The 24450-nt window shown below is 48.2% G+C and overlaps 1 long non-coding RNA gene across 8 annotated transcripts in view; it reads left to right on the top strand.

Moving 5' to 3' along the window:
• Window positions 1-24450, top strand: part of LOC146175215 (uncharacterized) — a 110778-nt gene that overhangs the window by 65867 nt on the left and 20461 nt on the right. For 2 of the 8 annotated variants that reach the window (XR_014702157.1, XR_014702158.1), the window contains exon 3: window positions 24254-24444. The exons of the other annotated variants lie outside the window; for them this stretch is intronic. This is a non-coding gene — a long non-coding RNA (uncharacterized LOC146175215). The remainder of the gene's footprint in view (window positions 1-24253; window positions 24445-24450) is intronic. 8 annotated transcript variants of the gene reach the window in all.

Genomic DNA, 24450 nt, shown 5'->3' with positions numbered 1-24450 from the left:
GTCCTGGTGACTTTCCCATTGGAAGCGCGTCTATCGCACTTTCTATTTCTGTCAAACATATGGGTCGTTCTAGACGCGTTTTAGCATCCTCATCGAGCTTTGGCATTTGGCGCAAAAATTCTGCCTGAAAGCCATTTTTGACTTCGCGTTTACGGCCAAGCAATTCATTGTAGTGTTCAATAATGGTATTTTTGATAGTAGCAGGGTCACTAGTTACAGCACCTCGGTTGTCAATTTGCCGTATTTCCTTTTGATACGCGTGCCGTTTCTCATCTGACAGCGCTCGCTTAGTTGGCGTCTCCCCCGCCCAAAATTTTTCAGACCGTGCTCTTATCACGGCTGCCTTATACTTTTCAGTGTCAATGTTTTCAAGTTGTCGTTTCAAGGCTTTTATTTCTTGTGCATATCTTCCCGGCTGGATGCTATCCATGCTAAGCAAAAACTCAAGCTCCTCGTGCATTTCTTTCTCTTTTCTTTTTTCGTCATATCGAATTGCGCTTGCAGTTTGATAGCTAAAAGCTTTACTCTCTGCTTTAGCTCCTCCCACTCAACTATATAGCTTTCGGCCTGCGTCGAAAGTAATTTATCGAGTTCTTTCGTTGTCTCTCTTACAAAACTGTCGTCCTCTAAAAGCTTCACGTTAAATTTCCACAGGTGCCAGTTAAATCGCGACCTCCGCTGTTTCCTGCCAAATGTTCCTATTACTAAGCAATGGTCACTGAAGCTTACGGGCTTAACGCCATACTCTGTGCACAATGAAGCCAGTTCAACAGAGACATAAATTCGATCTAATCAGGCGTGGCTATCCCTTTGAAAATGCGTGTATTTAGGGTGTGCGTCGTAAGAGAACAAATAGCCAACGTCTTCGAGATTACACTCATTAATTAAAGAGTGCAGCAGCTGAGCACTCTTATCCCTCACTGGCAAATTTTTTGCGCGGTCCTGAGCGAAACAAACACAGTTGAAGTCTCCTATCAATATTACTACCTTGTCGCACCTAAGATGCATTTCGAGACTTTCGAAAAATGTTCTGCGCTCGCTCACCGCGTTCGGAGCATAAACACAGACAACACGATAACTATAATTCGAAAACGAAAAGTCAACAACAAGAAGGCGACCGCATTGGGAAGCCACAACGGAAGCAACGTTCATGCCTAAACATTTACGAATAAATAAAACGCAGCCACCCGACGCGCCGACGGAATGGCAGACGCATACGTCATACAAAGAAGAAAAGGACGACGCCATACGATCAGTTAGCTCTTCGCTTTCAATCTTAGTTTCTTGGATAGCGATTAGGTAAAGGTCATTTTCAAGAATTAGGCGTCGCAGCTGGTTTTGTCGTCTTCTTGCTCACAAACCCCGGACATTTAAAGATGCTAGACGAAGTGTTACATAGAGATTAACCGCCATGTTTAGTAACAAAAGCCCCGCTAATAAGAGTTCGTGGCGGGTAACAAAACACTAAACTCACAGTGCATAAAGCCTCCATGCAGCGTTCCCCAATCCAGTCTTTCGCAGGCGCCGTACAGATCACAGCCAGCACCGTCTTTACTGAGTCCACCTGGCCACACAGGCCAAATGATTATGGAGGCGGTTTCACCGCCTGCCTTGGCTCGGACGGGACGTTCGGGTTCGGCCGCGATTTGACGGCCGGCCGTCTCCTCCCGGTTGTTTTTGGTGGCAGTTCCCCGCTGCCACTGCCGTCCAGTTGCTCACTCTTGGTATATTTCTGCCACTCAGCCACGAGTTCGATGCTTGAAAGCGGTACAAAAGCGCTTCCAGTGAATGCGGTGTTGCCTTAGAAACATGCCGTAGAACGTTATACTGCAGTGTATATCGGTAATTATGAGCATGTTACTTACAGAAGTCGCAGTTACACGAGTAGCGAAGTACGTTTCCGCTACATTTCTTCTGCGCTCTGCGCACATCCAGAGCCATCTTGCAGCAAACACAGAAGAACCCCTCCTCGCAATGTGCGGCGCTGCCCCGACACGTGGCGCGCCACTCGCCCCTGACGTTTCGCCGTGCACCCTCACAGGTTGTAGAATCAAGCGTCTTTCCTTTATTTAGATCACTATCTTCGCTCACCCGCTTCTCCCCTTCGGGCCGCGTGGGTACCGGTGCGAGGATGCCCCAATACCCTTGCGTTTAGTAAGTTTTCTCGACGAGGTGCAATAACGCTATCGCGTTCCACTCTTGAAGGCGAAGCTTAAGCGTCCTCCAAATTTTGTAAGAGGCGTATAGGTAAGCAAAGGCTCACAGGAACTGCGAAACAAACAAAAACACTCCTGTACACGCCGCATGCGCGCGCGTAAATCACTGCGGGCTGGCACGCGACGCGAAAACGCATCCACACTGAGTAGGTTTCTCCGCTGAGCCGCAAGGTGGCGACTCTGCTCGATCTCGAGGCCAATTTAGAATTTCTTAGTATGTCTGATTCGTCCCTTGGGTCATGACGTCGCAACGCTGCTTGGTCAATTCGCTCCTTTCGAATTATTGAAGATAGCCAACTTCAGTACCCTCCACTACGATGAGCCGTATAAACCGTTCTGTTTAAAAAAACGCACTGCGGGCAAAGTGGAAGCATAGATTGTGGAATATTTGATTTTAATGATAGGAAGGGAAAGGCGCAGTAGCTGTGTCACTTGTTTTCTGTGGACACCTCAACCGCGCCGTACCGGAAGAGAGGAAGGTGGGAGTGAAAGTGGAAAGAGAGAAAGAGGAGCCGTAGTGGAGGGCTATGGAGTAATTTCGACCACCTGGGGACATAGGCTGTGGAATAAGAAGCGTATCAAAGAACACAGAAGAAGGAGGGTGTCAAGCACTCCAATGTAGAGCAATAATTCCGGAGTAACAGCCACGTGACTAAGGGTAAAAGGTGACTAAGGTGTATATCAGGTTCGGGAGTATCTGGGGATTACAACGTCCGCTGATGGGGCGCGAAATGTTTAATTTGATGGTAAATGAGAGAAATTTATGTGAATGATAAACCTTTACAGCGTAAGGATAGTTTTCACTGAAGAGCGTCATGATATAAGGTACTTCGTTAGAGAACGGAGGAAAAAAATTTCAATTCATAGGCTATTCGGCCAAGTAAGCGAAGCGTCGTGAAACGGGCGGCAGCTAGCGGCATTGAGCATTTAATCCTGAAACCCGCGCGCAGCCTCAACCACTGAACCATTAATGGGGCTTCCGAGACCTGGCCTTTTTAGCAGGTGTCTCACTAATGATGACGATGATAATTTTGTCCACCACACTAGAATATTGAAGTTCACCTAACAAGACGAGGAAAGAAAAACAAACGTTTACAGTCTGCGATTGCCTTTCGGCCGCAATATCATTCAGCCACGCATAAGCTACGCATCGCGATGGTACGTTTTTGAAGCGAAAAGCTTCACTACAAGGGTCGGAACCGAGCTTCGCGTATGCCGTATGCCGCGACCAAGTGATGTCACAGCCAAGGCCAGCTACGCAGCCCCCGCGCCAATCTCTGCCAGCGTTGCCCAGCGACATTAAGGAGGTGTGCGACTCCTCCTCATTAAAAAAATTATATAAATTAGTCTCCCTCCGGGAATTGAACCTCTATCCCTAGCCCCGCTTTTGTTTTCTTTATTTTCTGTTAACAATGAAATTTACAGTGACGCAAAGTCAAAGTATAATACTGTCACGATGTTGGTCACTGGAGCTAGCTTAACTGAGCCGGCACAGGCGAAATTCCAAGGTCCGAATTCTAGGTATCTCTTGCAAGTGCGGAGCCGATTCACTTCGTCTTTCGCTCCGAGCGCCTCCTGGCATTCCTCCCTCCTTAAGCGTGACGCATACGGCACACATGCACACAGGTGGACAAAAGCAAACGAAAAAAAAGAACGTTTGCAGATGCCGTTTTTCAGTTACCGCACAAAATACGGCTTCATGCGTAGGACTGGAACTGTCTCTGGACGAGGTAGCCAACGGCCTCTCTGCTCTGGGCCATCTGGGAGCACCCCATAGTTAAGGTCACTGAGGCGGAGCAAGATTATATATGGTCCGAAGTAATGGCAAATTAGCTTTTCTGATAGGCCACGGCGTCGAACAGGATTCCACATTCACACCTGGTCCCCGGTGTTGTAGGAAGCTTGTTTGTGGCGGAGGTTGTACCGGCGTGAATCCTTGTCCTGTTGTTGGGGGATGTGAACGCGTGCTAGTTGGCGTGCTTGCTCAGCATCTTGAGCAAACTGCTCGGCGTCAGAACAAAGTTCGGTATCTATTTGGCAAGGGAGCATTGCGTCCAGCATCGTCCGAACCTCCCTGCCGTAAACGAGGCGAAACGGCGTGAAGCGTGTCGTCTCTTGGACTGCCGTATTGTACGCGAATGTTACATATGGTAGGATAGCATCGCAAGACTTGTGCTGGGCGTCGACATACATCGCCAGCATGTCCGCAATGGGCTTAAGCCTTTCCGTCAGCCCGTTGGTCTGCGGATGGTAAGCAGTAGCTTTTCGATGCACCGTACCACTGAGATGAAAAACGTCGGCCATCATTTGTGAAGTAAAGGCAGTCCCTCTGTCAGTAATAATACAGGTCGGAGCACCGTGCCGCAGCTTGATCTGGTGTACAAATAAATGGGCAACTTCAGATGCTGTACCACTAGGTAACGCTTTGGTCTCGGCATATCGAGTCAGACAGTCTGTGGCGATGATTATCTAACGGTTGCCACCGGAGGATCGAGGGAAAGGACCGAGAAGGTCCATGCCGACTTGATCAAACGGTGCGCGTGGTGGTATTATGGCCACGAGGAGGCCTGCAGGCTTTGATTGCGGAACCTTCCGACGCTGACATTGCCGACAGCTCTTGACATAGCGCTTAACAACAGTGGGAAGGTTGGGCCAGTAGAATGTCTTTCGTATTCTAGCAAGTGTGCGAGAATAGCCCAAGTGGCCAGAAGTTGGTTCATCGTGGCACGCGGAAAGGATTTCCTCTCACAGAGCTGCGGGTACCACGAGGAGGTAGGTTCTCGACTCAGATCTAGAGCTGTGCTTATAGAGAACGCCACTTCTCAGGCAGAACGTTGAGAGGCTCCGAGGAAAGCACTTAGGTATTGTGGCTGGCTCACCTTCTAAATAATCGATCAGGGCTCGTAACTCTGGATCAGCACGCTGCTGATGAGATATATCTGAAGCATCAACAGCTCCGAGAAAACTGCCAGTCACCTGTGTGTGGTGAAGCGAGCTCGACGGGCGCACGAGAGAGCGCGTCAGCATCTTCATGCTTATGTCCGGACTTATAGACGATAGTGAGGTCGAACTCCTGTAGGCGAAGGCTCCATCACGCCAGGCGGCCGCATGGGTCATGCAGGTTGGCCAGCCAGCACAAGGAATGGTGGTCAGTGACCACTTTAATTGGGCGACCATAAAAGTAGGGGCGAAATCTTGCAGCAGCCCAAATAATGGCGAGGCATTTCTTCTCAATAGTTGAATAGTTCATCTCGGCGCGGGATAAAGTACGGCTGGCATAGGCGACGACTCGTTCCACACCCTCTTGACGTTGCGCGAGAGCCGCCCCAAGGCCAATGTTACTGGTGTCGGTGTGGATTTCTCTCTCACCGTGCTCTTCAAAATGGGCTACAACAGGCGGCGATTGAAGACGGAGACGCAGCTCAGCAAAAGCAGCTTCTTGCTCGTGACTCCAAACGAAAGAGGTGTCTCCCCGGGTGAGCCGAGTCAGCGGTTCAGCAAGATCAGCGAAGGTACTTATAAAACGCCGGTAATAACTGCACAATCCGAGAAATCTGCGAACAGCTATCTTGTCACGTGGAATTAGAAATTCCGCAACAGCAGTGAGCTTGTCAGGGTCGGGCTTCACGCCAGCAGCGCTTACGACACGACCGAAGAATTTAAGCTCTCGGTAGCCAAAGTGACATTTGTGTGGCTTAAGTGTCAAGTTAGCAGATCGAAGGGCTTCAAGTACTGACCGCAGGCGCTTAAGATGTTGTGCAAATGATTCTGCGAAGACCACCACGTCATCTAGGTAGACTAGGCAACACTGTCATTTAAGCCCTGCGAGGGCAGTGTCCATCATCCGCTGAATTGTGGCCGGCACGTAACAAAGTCCGAAAGGTCGAACTTTAAATTCGTAAAGGCCGTCGGGTGAGACAAAGGCCGTCTTCTCACAATCTCGCTCACCTACCTCAATCTGCCAGTAGCCACGTTTTAGATCGATGGATGAAAACTACTTCGCATGCCGAAGGCGGTCGAGAGAGTCGTCTATCCGCGGCAAGGGGTAAACATCCTTCTTGGTTACGGCGTTCAGCTTGCGGTAATCGACGCAAAAATGTAAGGTGCCGTCTTTCTTTTTCACTAGAACGAACGGGGAGGACCATGGGCCATTTGAAGGCTGGATAACATCATCTCCGAGCATTTGTTTAACTTGTGACTTAATAACTTCGCGCTCGGTCGAAGAGACGCGGTAGGGGTGCTGGTGGATTGGGCGCACATCATCGAACGTTACTATCTGGTGCGTGGCAATGGGAGTCTGATGCACTTTTGACGATGATGCAAAACACTGTCTGAATTCGAGTAACAATGAAAACAGCTGTTCACGCTGGCTCACCGATAGCTCTTAGATAATATCGAGGTTGTCGAGGGATGTGGGTGGTGGCACGGTTTCTGTGGACAAGCACTCGGAGACTTCAGATATGCGTTCCGCGAAAGCTACGGAAGTGTTCCAAAAAAAGGTGTCGATACTCGTGCGAAAAATTGGTGACAAGTACTTTGGACTCACCACAGTTCAGATGGATCAAACTGCGAGCCACGCAGACTCCCTGCCTCAACAGTAACAAGACGTTAGTTTCAGCTATTGCGTCACCATCGTGAAGTGCATTGCATTTGATATTAACGAAGGTGCTGGCTCGGGGTGGCAGCGTGACACTGTCCGCATAAACTCGAAGCACATTAAGTGGTCGCTGTGTACTGCTGAGGGCCACTGCTTTCTCAGTAGAAAATGAGACCTTAAAATCCCGGAGGTCAATAATTTCGCCATATTCAGGAAGAAAGTCTACGTCCAGAATCAGGTCACATGAGCGGCTTTTCAGAACGAGGCAGCTTACCACAAATGTCGACTCTGGAATTGGAACCCTGGCCGTGCACATGCTTAGAGGAGTAACCAGATGACCACCCGCAGTGCGAACGTGTGTGCCAGCCCACGGAGTCAAAACCTTCTTGAGAATTGCTGCAAACTAGCTGCTCAAAAAAGAATAATCAGCGCCAATATCAAACAAAGCTCGGACATGGCGACTATCCAGTACTACTGGTATGTCCAACGAAAGCTGCTCGCGAGTATCAGGCTTCTCAGTGAGTGCTCTGTGTCGGTGTTCGCGGTATGCTTCACCTGCAATTCGTCGTTGTTGCAGGCGCGTTTTGCGCCATCTGTTCCACCGGCAATTCCTCGTTGTTGCGGGTGCGTTGTTGCGTCGTCTGTTTCACCGGCAATTCGTCGTCGTTGCGGGTGCGTCGTGGTGGCGTCGAGGTAGCGTTATAATCGGTAACCGCGGACTTTTCCAATGTAGATGCGTAGTCTTTCCGTGTCCGCGTCAATGCGGGGTCTCCAGCGCAGCGATGTCTAGCGAGCCTACCCCCGAAGGTCGCTGGTTTCAGTTTTCCTGCTGGCTGCTGGGCGATCGGCCCTGCGCTGTCCCTGAGGACCTCGCAGCAGATGGCGACGAGCGAGCCCTGGGCGACGCTGATCGAGATTGCCGCAGACAAGACGGAACACCACGGCGTTGGTCATTGACGAAATCTTCAACGGCTCGAGGCCATTCGCCGTAGCGAGGCCGCGGAGCATCGGCGGAAAAACTTTCGAGGCCCAGTCGACGGTACGGACAGCGCCGATAGACATGACCCGGTTCGCCCCAGTGAAAGCATAAAGGCCGTCGGTCGGGGGTACGCCACTCGTCTGCTTTCCGTCTAGATGGTCGGGAATCCGTTACGTACTGGACCACGGGGGCTGGTGTTGTCGGTGCAGCTACGTTAGCTGGAACGAGGGTCGGCGACTGGGGTGGAGAGTATTGTAGCACCTCGGCGTATGTGGGGCGGTGACACTCAGGTGGCGTAAGAGGAGGAGCAGGGTGAGGTTAACCGCTTGGAAATGAAAGCCGGAGCGCTTGCTGCACTTCGTCGCGGACAACGCTTGCAATGGAGGTAGAAGCTGGTTGAGGTGCGCCATGCAGCAGTCTGAGTTCGTCGCGCACAATCAAACGTACGAGCGCCCGTAGCGCCGATGCGTCCATGCCATGCGATGGTAACTCGGCAGAGACGGGGGTGGCGTGGACGGTACGATTCTGTGCCGAAGCTCGCTCCTGAAGCACTTTTTCGATCGTGGATGTTTCCGCAAGGAATTCTTCGACAGTTCTTGGTGGGCTGCGCACCAGGCCAGCAAAAAGCTGCTCTTTGAAGCCAAGCATGAGGTAGCGCAGCTCTTTGTCCTCGGACATTGTAGGGTTTGCCCGCTTGAAGAGGCGTGTCATGTCTTCGATATATGCCGCGACGGTTTTGTTAGGAATTTGAACCCGATATTGGAGAGCGTTTGGCCCGTTCGCGGCGATGTGAGCTACCGTAAGTAGCCGCAAGATGACGCTTGAACTCACTCGAGGAAGACAGCTGCTGTTCATCGTTCTCGAACCATGTCCGAGCGCCATCCTCAAGGCTGAAGTAGACGTTGTGAAGCAGGGCGGCGTCATCCCAGAGTTTGAAGGTAGCTACCCTTTCGTAGTGCTGCAACCAGTCGTCGACGTCTTCATAGGTGTCCCCGTGAAAGGTCTTTGGGACGCGGGGGTTCTGAAATGTCACGTAAGTAGGGGCCGCTCTAGGCATTGCGACGACGTCGTGGCTGCCGGTAGTCATGGCCGATGGAGAAAACTCAGGTGGTAGGCCTCGTTGCCTGCGGCTGGTGCGGTGAACAGGCGTTTCCTCGATTATGTGACTAGCACTCCTGCTTAGCGGAGGGGTACGGGATATCAGACCTCACCTCCACCAGATTTTTCACGATGTTGGCCACTGGGACTAGCTAAACTGAGCCGGCACAGGCGAAATTCTACGGTCCGAATTCTAGGTATCTCCTGCAAGTGCAGAGCCGATTCTCTTCGTCTTTCGCTCTGAACGCCACTTCAACGTCTTTCGCTTCGAGCGCCCCCTGGCAATACCACGAAGAGCACTAGCAAAAGTAAGGGTTCTCAAATTTTCTAAAACGCTCTAGGTTAGCCAGTTCACTGAAAACTGGCATCCATTCAGGTTTCTCACTTTGGGTATTATAGATGGCGGTCAGGGTTATGACACTTTGAATGAAATACTCCCTCGCGGAGCGAGCATCCACATCCGCATGTCTCACAGCCATTCTCATATGCCACGCCCCGCTCCGTGAAGCGCTCTTCATAATTCCGCTTGTCTACTGTGAGGATGATAGGGGGTTTCGCGAGTTAAAGACTGCAATTGGCGCTAAATTTGAAAGTACCAAAAACTAAAACAGTTAACTCTCAATTAGGGTGTTAATGACTGGGACATTGCAACTAGCGCGGAAAAACACAAAGGACAGCGACAAAAGGTACCGACGGCACAGCACGCTAGACTTCAGCTGACGTTTAATGCACATGCAACTAAATTAATACGCTCACAGGCTCAGGAGACTGTTCACCCGCCCCATTCCCTTTATCAAGAACCATGTTGTCATAACAAAGAGTAAACATTCAAACCAAATTGATGCGCAAGTGTTTTGACAAATACTTTATCTATTTTTTTTTGTCGCTTGTTGCAATGTCGCAGTCATTAACGAGTACACACCAACGATCAATTAGGGTGACGTCAACGATATTACGTCCCCCATCTGCCGTCCTCTATGAGGACCAAGCCGAAACGAGTGCGCTTCAACGCAGCCAGGCGGCGCTTCTTGCCTTCCGGAGTGGAAGGCAAGAAGACTGGGATTATGAACAGGTAGAACTTCTCATAAGGAGGAAAATTTAGGAGATTAAAGTAGCAAACCGCTGGAATGGAAAGAGGAAGCCACGGAGCTGGTGGAATAAAGAAATCAGGGAAGCTATTGAACAACGACGGGCTGCTTCAAGGGAACACCGAATGGCAAAGAAAGCACAGGTATCTCAGGAGGAAATCGACCAAAAATGGGAATCATATCGACAAAAGAAACTTCAAGTGCAGGCCCTCGTCCAATGTAAAATAAGACAGTCCACCGATAGCTGGATGGCTGATATACTCGATGCCTCTAGAGGCGGAGCAAGAAAATTCTAGAACCATATAAGCTGGCTTGGGAAGAAGAATCAAAGAAAGCAGGATCGGATTCAAGATAACGAGGGAGATTGTTTAAAGGGAGATAACGCAGTGAACTACATTACATCAGTTATAGCCGAGTCATTTAAGAGCGACGATAGGGCAATCTCCGCAAATCAGAAAGCAACACAAGGCAGCAGAATACAAAGCAGCTTATAACTGACCAATCTAAACTGGAAAAAGGCAGAAAAAAATATTCCTAAAAACACATCTACAGGAATAGATGGAATTCCGATCAAGCTGATTAATGAACTCGGTCCAAAAAGTAAGGAAACGTTAAAAGCTCTGGAAACAGTCATAACGAATAAGCAAATTCCGGACAGCTGGCGGCAGAGTAAAATGAATTTGATTTATAAAGGGAAAGGAGACAGTATGCACATAAAATCCTACAGGCCGATTACCATAACATCTGTTATGTACAGGTTAGCCATGCAGGCGGTGAAATTAAAGGTGCGAGCATGGGTTGAAAGTAACAAGATACTCGGAGAACGTCAGAACGGCTTTAGAAATGGTAGGCGCTTAGATGATAGCCTATTCGTGCTTACCCAATGCATCGAAATATCTAGAGCGGAAAATAACCCTTTGTATTTGGCCTTCCTGGACATAAACGGGGCGTACGGCAACGTAAGCAGGAACCTCCTGTGGAACATATTAAAAGAAGAAGGTATCGGTTATGAGATAATAGAGTTCCTGCAGGAAATATACCGGGTTGACAAAGTAGAAATTACGTGGGAAGGGATAAGAAGTACGGATAATGTCAAAGCATGCAAAGGATTAATCACTGTTCCTGGATCTCTGGGGTTTAGAGCTAACAGTGGCCGGGTGAATAAACCTGCGGTGGAAACTAGCAAAAAACGACTGGAAGATTGGTGGCTTAAAAACAGAGAAGTGACATAATGTTAGTAATGTAGGAACAAAAATTTAATATATAGAATGATGGTTTAGTTAACCATTCTAAATCAATAATTAAGATATAGGGAGAAAAATGAGCATGATAGCTACTGCTACCATCCCGTTTCCCCCTTCATGGATCATTGCCTTGTCGTGGCGGAGGGACTTGCGAAACTCGATGAAGTCGTGAGCTCTGCTATGAAGGGCCACTCAAGATAGACAGGTCACGGCAGAGAGTTCTGACAAAATGTGACTCACTGGAGAAGGTAATGGCAACCCACTCCAGTATTTCCTGCCAAGAAAACCCTATGGCCAGTCACAATACCATTAATGATATGGCGCCGGAAGATGAGCCCGCCAGGTTGGAAGGCGTCCCACATGTTACTGGGGATGAACAAAGGGCGATTCCTAGTAGCTCCAAGACGAATGAAGCGGCTGGGCTAAAGCCAAAAGGACGCTCAGTTGTGGATCTGTCGGGAAGCGACCGGAAAGTCCGATGTTGCAAGGAGATATATCACATAGAACATGGAATGTAAGATCTATGACGCAAGGTAAACTGGATGTCATCAAGCGAGAAATGAACAGATTGAACATTGATAACTTCGGTATCAGCGAGCACAAGAGGACCGGAATGGGTGAATTTAACTCCGGCGACCATTATGTATTTTATTGTGGGCACGAATCCAAGAGAAACAATGGGGTCGCTCTCATAGTAAACAGAAGAATGGGCAACGCAGTGCTAGGGTACAACCCCACAAACGACCGAATGATCTCACTTCGGATCCAAGGTCACCCTTTCAACATAACAGTTATCCAAGTCTATGCACCGACCACTACTGCTGAAGAAGCTGACGTTGAGAGATTTTATGCGGACCTACAATGCCTTTTAGACCACACCCCATCATCAGACGTCGTTTTTCTCATAGAAGACTGCAATGCTAAGGTAGGGAGTGAAGAAATATCCGGAATTACAGGAAAGTTCGGTCTTGGTGAGCCAAATGAAGCTGGGCAGAGGCTAGTAGAGTTTTGTCAAGAAAACAACCTGACCATAGCAAATACTCATTTTCAACAGCACAAGAGGCGCCTGTACACATGGACTTCACCGGACGGTCTGTACAGGAATCAGATCGATTATATTCTTTGCCGGCAGAGATGGAGAAGCGCTCTACAAGCAGTAAAAACAAGGCCTGGGGACGATTGTGGCACCGATCATCAGCTTCTTGTTGCCAAAATTAAGCTTCGATTGAGGAAAACACAGAAATCTAGAAGGCCTTTCAGGTATGATCTGGATCAAATTTCATTAGAATATGCTGTGGAAGTGAGGAATCGATTTCAAGAATTAGATCTAGAAGATAAAGAGCCCGAAGAGATGTGGACTGATGTTCTTGATATAATACAAGAAGTTGCTACTAAGGAGAGTTCCAAAGCAAAAGAAATGCAAGAAAGCAAACTGGTTATCTGAAGAGGTTTTGCAAATAGCTGAGGAAAGGAGGATGGCAAAAGTTATGGGGGAAAGAGAAAGATACAAGATTCTCAATGCGGATTTTCAGAAAATAGCAAGGAGAGATAAGAATGCCTTCCTGAACATACAGTGCCAAGCAGTTGAGGACAACCGCCAATTAAGGAACACAAGAGCTATGTATAAGACAATCAAAGATATCAAAGGAAGCTTCTGTGCTAAGCTGGGCGTGATAAAGGACAAACGAGACAAGGACCTCACTGAAGCCTCAGAGATAAAGAAGAGGTGGCAGGAATACACTGAAGAGCTGTACAAGAAGTACCTGAATGTGCAAACCCAACATAAGACGGTCGTGATTACTGATCTTGAGCCGGGCATCCTGAAGAGTGAAGTTGAATGGGCCTCAGCCAGCCTTGCTAAGAACAAAGCTAGCGGAATTGATGGCATTCCAGCTGAGCTGCTTCAAAACCTGAACAATGACGCTGTTAACATTCTGCATACATTATGTCAGAAGATTTAGACAACCCTGCAGTGGCCACAGTATTGGAGGAGGTCAGTTTACATCCCCATTCCAAAGAAAGGCAGTGTCAAAGATTGTTCCAACTACCGCATGATCGCGCTTATTTCGCATGCTAGCAAGGTCATGTTGAAAATCCTCCAAGGTAGGCTGCAGCAGTATGTGGATCGGGAGCTTCCGGACGTGCAAGCTGGGTTTCGCAAGGGCAGAGGAACTAGAGACCAAATTGCCAACCTTTGCTGGATCATGGAAAAAGCAAGAGAGTTCCAGAAACCCATCTACTTCTGCTTTATTGATTATGCGAAAGCGTTTGACTGCGTAGATCACAGCAGATTGTGGCAAGCTCCAAGAGATGGGAGTTCCAATTCACCTCATCTGTCTCCTCAGGAACCTGTATGAAGGGCAAGAGGCCACAGTTAGAACTGGGCATGGTCTTACTGGTTGGTTTCCGATTGATAAAGGAGTGAGGCAAGGCTGCATACTGTCGCCCTGCCTATTTAACCTATATGCAGAATGCATCATGAGAAAGGCCGGTCTGGACGAGTCTTCAGCTGGAGTGAAGATTGCTGGAAAACGTATCAATAACCTTAGATATGCGGATGATACCACTTTAATGGCAGAAGGTGAAGTGGAACTCAAGAGACTTCTGATGCGCGTACAAGAAGAGAGTGAGAAGTTTGGGCTTAAACTGAACATTAAAAAGACAAAGATCATGGCGTTTTGCCCTATCAAGTCCTGGAGCATCAAGGGACAAGAAGTGGAAGCTGTGACAGATTTTCTCTTCTTGGGCTCCAAGATTACCTCGGAAGGAGACTGCAGCCATGAAATTAGGAGACCCCTGCTTCTGGGAAAGAGAGCAATGGTTAGCCTTGACCGCCTAGTAAAGAGCAGATACATAAGTCTGCCAACCAAGATCCGTATAACTCGTGCTATGATCTTTCCAGTTGTGATGTATGGATGCGAGAGTTGGACTGTGAAAATTGCTGACCGCCGATGAATTGATGCGTTTGAATTGTGGTGCTGGCGAAGACTCTTGAGAGTTCCTTGGACTGCCCGAAGATCAAATCAGTCGATATTGTCGACCATAAACCCTGACTGCTCATTGGAGGGTCAAATTCTAAAGTTAAAGCTCAGCTACTTTGGTCATCTGATGAGAAGAGAGGAGTCGCTGGAGAAAGGTTTGATGTTGGGAAAGATTGAGGGTCGCCGGAGAAAGGGGAGGCAGCGAACGCGATGGTTAGATGGCATCCTCGAGGCACTGCAGATGAAGTTATGTGATGTTAGGAAGATAGTGAGAGACCGGAAAGCGTGGCGTGACATGGTCCATAGGGTCACGAAGAGCCGGATACGACTGAACGACTCAACTGACCACCCCGTTTCAAAGGGGACGCTCCTATATTCCATCCATCCATCCATCCATCCATCCATCCATCCATCCATCCATCCATCCAGTGAGTAAATATACCGCAAGTATGTAATAGAGTGTGGAATTATACTGAAAGTGGAAAAGGCCGATCAAGAAGGAAGCTTTCTTTGATAACTCAAGAGGCAGTGCCCTACTTTTTGAAGCTAGATCATTGTGCCTTAGAACATGCAGCTACAAAAAGAAATTTAACAATGGAGATGACGCATGTGCTGTATGTGGAAACTCCAGTGAAACAATTCAACATATTATACTCGAATGTAATGGTATCCATCCGGAAGTATGCAGGGGCAATCACTGTTCCTGAAGCTCTGGGGTTTAGAGATAACAGTGGCCGGGTGAATAAACCGACGGTGAGAACTAGCCAAAAACGACTGGAAGATTGGTGACTTAAAAGCATAAAAGTGACATAGTATTAGTAATGTAGAAACAAAACTTTAATGAACAGAATGATGGTATAATTAATGAATCTAAAACATATTTAAGCTATAGGGAGAAAAATGAGCATGATAGCTACTGCTACCACCCCGTTTCAAGGGGACGCTCTTACATTCCATCCATTCACCCATCGAGCGACAGATGCTGCGCCTTTCCTTTCCTGTACAAGAATTATAGAACGCCGGTGAACTTAGGCTCGACATGAAAACCAAGGCGAGTTTAGCTGCTGGCGAACGGCGCAGAAGAGTGGAAAAATTAACTTCTTATCCCGAGGCAGTCGCTGCTTTTCGCTACTTATATCTAGGCATAGCAGAGCTAAGCCATCTTTCATTTTTTGTGCACTTGTGAGACAATTGACGTTTCATCACGCATACATACCAAAACAGATTGGTAAAGTAGCTGCTAAAGATGGAGGAATGTTAGGTGTTTTTAGTCCCTTCCCATAAAAGAGCACCGTAAAACAAATTTTATTTAAAGTAGTTTATCACGAAACTCCAAACACAATGTACACATTACTAAACAAAACAATGTGCGAATAAAATATATTTTTCACCTTTTTAAAACATTGCCAAATTTCAGATCCTTTTTACTGCTGACAGCATTTTTAAACCAAGATCCTGCTTCTGCGAAAATGTGAGGCCGGTAATTCCGACGACGCAACAAAGCTGTAAAGAGCGAATGTTCTAGACTACCGAGCCACAGTTGAAAGCTTTGGCCTTAAGAGGGAATGGACATTTAGCTCTTTTTCATGCATCCATGCTTCTAAGATGCATGTATAGGTTTGATTCTCCATTCCCAGAGTACATCTGTACTGATTATGGGGATTAAATATTGGCTTATTACGTGCTATTCATTTAGAAAGTAAAATCATGACGATCGGCAAATATGCGATTTCTGATGATGGTGATGATGTTTCCATCTCGCGAGCGCGTTGATTCGTTTCGGTCACGCTACGCAGTCATACCAAGTCTCGCCAACTCCAGTCACGCGCAAATGGTTGCGGCGCCCTGTGTGCGCAGATGCGCCTTGTAGCGCCACAGCAGTACTTCATATAATTTGGTTAAGAGAGAGCGCAATTTTTTAAAATATAATGTCATATTAGATAAAGAGTTTAATTATTTGCCATCAAACATAGGCTTCTATGCGAAAATGTTTTCGAACCTCGGATGACTAGTGTAAGAGACGAAGAGCCCTTGAATTTGGACTTACTTGCGCAGGAAGGAAATTTGACAAAAAAACGCGATTTCCAAATCACAGCGCTCCTATGTGACATTCTAGTAGAAATCAGCGATTAAGGTTGCAGAGATAATGAAATGGTATAAAATAGCGCCAAGCGAAAGTAATATTTTCTCCGCTGTAGCCATATGCCATAATTAGGCATAGATTTTTTTTTTTTTGCTTTTCGCTCTTTCTGACATATATGTTTTATTTGCGTAACCATTTTAACGCACGTTTAGATTGATAGCTAATATTATTGGCCCTGTTCACCAGAAATTCCTACATTAGCATAGTTGGCAAAACGCCGCTGGAAGGTTATATTTGGCAGCTCATACAGCCGCACACCAACTGGCTTTGTGTAGCCACGCTGCCATATTTGGCATTGGCGCTGCCAACCGTGTTCCATAATTCGGATGGAATGCTTTCATCAAAATTCAGTGCACCAGAGTTCTTGGCTAGGCCATGCATGCACGTTAATTCGGCTTGGCTACAAGTACGCTGAACATCAATTTTTCATAGATGTGGTATCATACGGCAATGAGAGGCATAAGAGGCCCAACATATAAAAGCAGAATTAAGAGGGTAGCGAAGTGGATGCACAGCCCCCGTCATAAAAAATTTGGAGGACGCTTAATCTTCGCCTTCAAGAGTGGAACGCGATAGCGTTATTGCACCTCGTCGAGAAAACTTATTAAACGCAAGGGTATTGGGGCATCCTCGCACCGGTACCCGCGCGGCCCGAAGGGGAGAAGCGGGTGAGCGAAGATAGTGATCTAAAGAAAGGAAAGACGCTTGATTTTACAACCCGTGAGAGTGCATGGCGAAACGTCAGGGGCGAGTGGCGCGCCACGTGTTGGGGCAGCGCCGCACATCGCGAGGAGGGGTTCTTCTGTGTTTGCCGCAAGACGGCTCTGCATGTGCGCAGAGCGCGGAAGAAATGTAGCGGAAACGTACTTCGCTACTCGTGTAACTGCGACTTCTGTAAGTAACATGCTCATAATTACCGATATACACCGCAGTATAACGTTCTACGGCACGTCTCTAAGGCAACACCGCATTCACTAGAAGCGCTTTTGTACCGCTTTCAAGAATCGAACTCGTGGCTGACTGTGGAGCCTAAAGAAAAAGGACTTTGCGCCTGGAGCCACATGCATTCTCTTTACGCGCTTTAAAACGTCGCTACCGGGATTGGCACTGTACATGGTGCGATACAGTGGTACAGGAAAACTACGTCTGCAAGGTCCTTGTACAACTTTTTGCGCTTTACTACAGCTAAATAATCGCGTGAGAATCGCGCACTTAAGAAATTACAGGCCGTTACGACCTCCTTGAGAAAACCAACAACACGTGCTGTTACGTATTCGGTAGAAACAACAAAATCGGGTAGGAGTTTGCTTAATCTGATCTGTAACACAGTGCGTAAAAAAGGGTCCTTCACGTCTCGAAGGAAGCAGAAACGATTAACTACCTGCCGCAGGTATAAATGCGAGAAGCCAAGGCCTTCATTACCAACACTACGGAAGAGGTTTGTACGGCTTGTCCTCTCCCATACCGACCCCCACACAAAGACAGCGAATATGCGGTGAAACTTTTGCACATTAGCGCGCGAGCAGTGCAGAACACTTAGCACATACCACAATTTACTAACAAAAAACACATTGCACACAGTGCTGCGTGCGAACATGGACAGAGAGAGAGAAAAAACTTTATTTCAAAAAGAAAAAGAAAAGAAAAATAAAAAGGGGGGGGGCAGTGAGTGGAGTCTTCATTTCAAGACCCCAGCCCAGTGGCCTGGGCTGCCGCTCTTGACTGCGTTACAAGCCTACGCTGGGTCTCTAGATCAGAGCATTGCAGAGTGGCCTCCCACTGCGCCTCCGAATGGTGCATGTTATGTGTGGAGGTTTGGGGCCTGTGCACCCCCATGTGACATGGTAGGCGGTGAGCTGGTCATTGCACCAAGGGCATATGTCTGTGTAGTGTTCTGGGAACATTATGTTGTATTGATGTAGGTTGGGGTAAGTGTTGGTCTGAAGCTGTCTCCATTCCCGCATTTCTTGTGCTTAGACCCTTGTGTGGAGGGGGATAAATCCTGCGTTGTTCCCGTAGGTACTTAAGTCGCGCGCCGTAAGTCGCTGGGACAGGAATGCTGGTTGTGAGATCGGGATTAGTGGCCGCTCGGTTTGTGTGACCTCGAGCTCGCCTATCCGCGACCCCATTACCTTCCAATCCAGAGTGCCCCGGAACCCAAGTGATCTGATGTTTGAGCTGTGAGGTTGTAGCCAATGGGTTAGTTGTGAAGCGAGATAATTTTTTAGGTATTCTGCCTGCAAGGAGGAGCCGACACGCCGCTTGCGAGTCGGTGATTACGTGCAGCTCTCGATTGGTCGTGTCTCCGTAGGTAATGGCCAGTACGATCGCCGCCACTTCCGCTTCTGTGATAGTAGAGTGCTGGATGGTCATGCTGGAGACTTCTGTGTATGAAGAGCCCACCACCACGGCTGCTGCTGCGTTCGGTGTATGCTCGTAAAGAGCGGCATCCACATAGACAGTTTTCGGACTGCGTTCCACTGCACGTTTAAGATAATTCACTCGGGCGTGTCTTCTGCCTTCGTTGTGGACTGGAGACATGTTCTTTGGAAGCGGGGACACATATACTCTTGCCCGGTACGGAACAGGAATGTTAGTCGTTGGCTGTATAGCTTGTACGTCCGAAGGATAGCCAACGCGCTCGAGAATGAGCCGGCCAGTCTCAGTTGACAGAAGGCGTTCCCTTTGGGACAGCAGGACAGCCTCTTGAATTTCTTCAAATGTGTTGTGCCGTCCAAGAGCTTCCAATCTGACGTTGGAGGTGTATGGTGGGAGGCCTAACGCGTTCCTGTAAGCTGCACGTTTACTTTGTTGAGATCTCTTCGGAGCAGGGTGAGGTAAGGTAGTCCATAGGAGAGGCGACTGATGACCAGCGCCTGCACCAGACGGATCGTGTCTTCTTCCCGCATGCCTTTTCTGTTTCTGGCCCCCCGGCGGATCATTTTAGAGATCTGCTGTGTTCTATTCTTGAGGAGGTGGAGCACGTGGTCTACTTTTCTATCGCTTTGGAGCCAGAGACCCAGGATTCGTATGAGTGACACTTCCCGGATTGGGACCCCGTGCAGGAGGATGCTAAGATTTCCTGGTGATGTATAGTGGTACCCACGTATGCGGATGACTTAGATTTATCTGGGGAGCATTGGAGCCCGCATCGAAAGGCCTCTGTTTCCACGCAGGTTGCGGCTGCTTGAAGTGTTTCTTCTTTCTGGCCTAGAGAGCCGGTGGTTGTCCAGATCGTAATGTCATCAGCACACAGGGTGTATCCAATGTTCAGAACCTGTTGCAGAGCCCTTGCGATTCTAATCATGGCGATGTTGAAGAGGAGCGGGGAGATGACCGATCCCTGTGGCGTGCCCTTGTTTGGCATGTCGTGAAGATCCGATCTGATGTCACCCATTCCTATCGTTGCCGTTCGGTTGGACAAAAAATTCTTGACGTATCGGAAGGTGCGTTCTCCGCAGTTTAGGTTATTGAGCTCGGATAGGATTGCCTCGTGAGACACGTTATCAAACGCGCCTTTTAGATCTAGCGCCATAATGAGGTGCTCGCCTCCTCTCGGAATGTTAGAAAGTACCTCCTCCTTGAGGAGAAGAAAAGCGTCTTGAGTGGACAGGCCCGATCTGAAGCCGATCATGGAGGGATGGAAGAGGCCGTTATCTTCTATGTAGTGTTGAAGTCGCGTCTGGATGACTCGCTCGTAGAGCTTGCCCAGGCACGAGGTGAGTGATATGGGTCGTAGCGTTTCGACCGCCGGCTTCTTGCCCGGTTTTGGAATTACGATTATCTCCGAGCGCTTCCACTCAGAGGGAATTTCATTCTTCTCCCACAGCGAGTCATTCAAATACTTGGTGAGGTCGCTGATTTGTGCCTTGCTGAAGTTGCGGATCATGGCGTTGCTGATCTTGTCCGTTCCCGCCGCCGTGTTGCGGGTGCATGATCGAACTGCAGCATACACCTCGGCTTCAGAAATGGGAGCATCGAGTGCCGGATTTTCCTCGCCCTGGTAGGTCAAAGAGCAAGGAGGAGCTGGGCTGGTGCCGATATATTTGTCCTTAAGAGCTTGAAGCAGCGTGGCGTCGTCCCCTGGAAAAAGGTGAGCAATACGCTTCAGGGTCCGTGTAGATGCGGATTTTGATTTAGAGGGGTCAATCAGGTTCCGCAGGATTGTCCAAGTACGGGACGTTCCCAGCGTTCCTCTCAATGACTCGCAAAATTGTTGCCAATTTTGTTGTGCTAGGTTGGTGGCGTATGTCTGGGCTTCCTCCGTGAGCTGCGCAATCCGCAGACGAACATGGACAAGTCCCAACCTTTCACCCTATCCGTCCTATCACGCATTTCCCCAACTTGATTCCGCCAGAACCTTAGAGGTAAAAACCTGGATGGAGGAAAAGGGACTGTACGTTCCCTGGGGTGTGCACTGTTTTTTTATGCAGAAAGCCCGAAACCGTCGAGCACATCTTCTTGGAGTGTTTGGGTGGCGTGTTCTTTTGGGACATACTGCAAAGAACACTGAAAAAAGACCCCCGAGGAATTCGTTTCCTAGCTGTGGAAAATGATGAAGGCGTCCCTTTCGACGCAGTAATGCTGATGGGATTGCACTGTATATGGAAAGCCTGCATGGCAGCGCGACACGCCAACATTGATGCAAGGCCAGTACTTCTGCGAATCCGTTGCGGCGTTCGTGGCAACCCACAAGAATGTGTACCCGGTGCCCGAATGGGTATCGAGAATTGAGCCCCTTATGCACATGAAGCGTTTTTAGCCTCTTTACATCAGTCAAGGTTTGGCTGGAAGTTTTACCCCATACCGACGCTATGTACATTCTTCTCAAGTGTTCTTTCACCTTTGTTGTGTAGCGATGTATGCCTAGGCAGGCAATAAAAAAAAAAAACTCGTGGCTGAGAGGTAGCGTCTGCGTCTCACGCTCCGGAGACCCTGGCTCGATTCCCACCCAGCCCATCTTGGAAGTTGCTTTTTATTTATGAAGTGCATTCCGGGATTTATCGCTCACTGCCAACGACGCCGACGACACCGGCTTTTCTGCGACACGAGCTCCTTAACGCTACCGCGCTCATATACAGCCCACCGCAAAGGGATGCGGAGCGAGTGCCGGGCCGGGTGGTGGCGTGCCTGTCTTTCATGCGCGCTTGGTGCGAGGATGTAGTGGGTAAGGGGGAGAGGGTCCCTTGCCCTCAGGCGAGGAAGGGAGCTGCAGTCGGCTGGCCTTGTGGTAGTAAGTGCGGCGTTCCCATTATTCGTTTCTGGCCTCTAAGCGGGGGCGCTTGCATCAATTCAATCCAGTGCGGCGAGTCCTCATAGTCACTCTCTCCGAAGCGCTAACTGGATTAAAGCGGCAGGGCTGTCACGGACGCTGGAAGATAAAACATTGCGGCTGCTTACCGCTATCGCCAGCTATGCGCGAAGAAAGTTCAGTGGATTAAAACGTTCCATGTATAGAGAAAAAAGAGATAAGGTGTCAAGCCCGCTTAGCTCCTGTCAGCAAGCTCTGCGCTGCAAGGCCATTTTTCGTCTTTGAAGTCGGAAGGTTTCTTATGATCTTTGCATTTAAAGATGGAAACCTCATAGGCGCCATATCAATGAATGCCAGCGCCGTCCAGACAGAAAACGCGATCCAAAAAGAAAAAAAAAGCAAGGTGTGACATTAACGAAACGGTGATGCGGTCGCTTTCGTCCATTAAAGAGGTTTATGTGTGGGATGTGAGAAACCCATCATGTCGGATTACTTCAAGTAAAGTATGTATAAATAGAAATTAAGGTTGGGGCGCATTTATATAGAGGTGTATTTCGCTGAAAAACATGGATTAGAAGCGTTGGTTTAGGCTACGGTTGCTTACGAGTGAAACCTGACTAGTCGTAAATAATTATGTGTGGATTATAATAGACAAAGTTATTATAGACTAGGATAGGTTATACGTGAGTCTGTGGAACACAACCTGTGTACTAGACATCACTTGCTGTAGTACAGACTCCATGGAATCCTGCCGATATAGAAACCGCAGTATAACGAACCTTTAGCCTGTGATTTGCGCAGGACCATTTTCTTGTACTTGTTAGCAGTGAATATACCTTTTTGCAGAACACGCACGTTTTTTACCTTACTATTCAATGGGTCAATGTATCGTGTTGAATACTTGACCTTGGGTTTATTACGTTGGCGGCAGTAATTGTTGCGTTATTATTTGTAGTCCACCAACGCAGTCAACAGAAGAGTTTTCAGTGATTGTACATGAATCTAAGGAAAGTAAATTTGTCACTATTTGAACTACTGACCAACTTTAAAGGAATCAATATTGAGCACATTTAAGCCATCCGATCACCATCTCAGTCCACCGTAAAAAAAGTAATCTACCCCATCAAAACCCCATCAATCCTCTGCACTTACCATCCATCAGAACACTCCGTAACCCGTCTCAGTCCAGCAAACCACAACCAAATACAGCGAGTACACTCTTCCTCTAGTATCTCCCCAATATCCACAGTACCCAAAATAATCCACCCTTATTCAACGTATTTTATTCTTAATCTTTGTAAAACTACCCTTAATCTACTGTCATCTGCCTCAAAGCGCAACTATCATAATTCAAGCAACCTATTCAAATTCCCACCTACTCCCCCCTAACTCGGTCACAATCTACTCAAATATATTCTTAATCCATTTGATGTAAGCCAAGAGCACTGTGGGATGTCGGTGCAGGTCAAGAACCCCAAGTGCTCGAAATTGGCGTTAAACTTTGTGAACGAATCCGATTTAATCAAAACGCGATCCATCTTTGGTCCAACGTTATTCATCCCAAGACGTCCTCAATCCTAATCTTTCCATCCCATAAACTATCGTACGTCTTCGCTTCAATACACCCCAGACATTCGTTAACATTCTGATGTACTATTGTAACCACCTGACTGCCCCGATGGCGTCAGGGCGATATTTCAGGACCCATTTTGCACGCCGAATGCTACTGACTTTTGCTGCTACTGAGAGATGCGTTTAGCCTTAAAATGGAAAGTTCATCCAACGACTTGTTAGTCGCAAATCACAGAAAAAGAGCATGAAAAGAATCGCTGGGAATTCAATGCTTGCGGCCAGGCACTAAGCTCTCTTCGTGCCTTGTCTTGTTTATTTTCTTTATGCGGAGCACGCCTTAAACGTTCTCAACCACTCCATGCGTAGTCGGCACTGCGAAAAGCAGCTGCCAAGCTTTAGTTTCCAGCGCCCGTGATAGCTTTGGCACTCGGGCCGCGCACGCCTGCTTCAGAGCCTGTGCCGAAGGTGAGTCTGCACTATGCATGGATGCAAGCGCTTCCGCAAAAGCGAACGCAGTGAAGCGATCGCCCCATTTACTATCACGCGGCGCAGTCTCCCTCACCCTCCCAAGGAGCAAGGGAGCTGTTTACCCTCACCCCTTTTACCCTCGTAGCAGGCACGAAAAGATGGATGGGATGTAGGAGCGTCCCCTTTGAAACGGGGTGGTAGCAGCAAGTATCATGCTCATTTTTCTACCTATATCTTAATTATTGATTTAGATTGGTTAACTAAAACATCTTTCTATTTATTAAATTTTTGTTTCTACATTACTAACATTATGTCACTTCTCTGCTTTTAAGCCACCAATCTTCCAGTCGTTTTTTGCTAGTTTCCACCGCCGGTTTATTCACCCGGCCAATGGTATCTCTAAACCCCAGAGCTCCAGGAACACTGACTGCACCTGCATCGACTTCCGGATGGATATCATTACATTCAAGTGTATTATGGTCAATTGTTTCACTGGAGGTACCACATAAAGCACATGCGTCATCTTCATTGTTAAATTTCTTTTTGTAGCTGCGTATTCTACGGCACCCTGATCTTGTGATTGCTGCCCACACCCAGTTTTCTTCTACCCCTACAGCCATGCTACAGCCATGATGGAGACCCGACCTGTGAGAACCCGACCTTTGCTGGTCATTAGTTGTTCGAAACTTTAGGCCCTCCAAGGGGCTTAGCAGGGTTAGCAGAGCCTCTTCCAAACGCACACCCCTGAGAGAGCAGGGCGCCGGGCCGGGGGACGCTTGTACCCATTTTACCGGTGGGTGTCCGGCGGTGAGT

This window comes from Amblyomma maculatum, chromosome 11, assembly GCF_055883805.1.
Source record: "Amblyomma maculatum isolate TAMU_Amacu chromosome 11, ASM5588380v1, whole genome shotgun sequence".
NCBI classification, from domain to species: domain Eukaryota; kingdom Metazoa; phylum Arthropoda; class Arachnida; order Ixodida; family Ixodidae; genus Amblyomma; species Amblyomma maculatum.
This window is presented reverse-complemented; position numbering and strand designations above follow the sequence as displayed.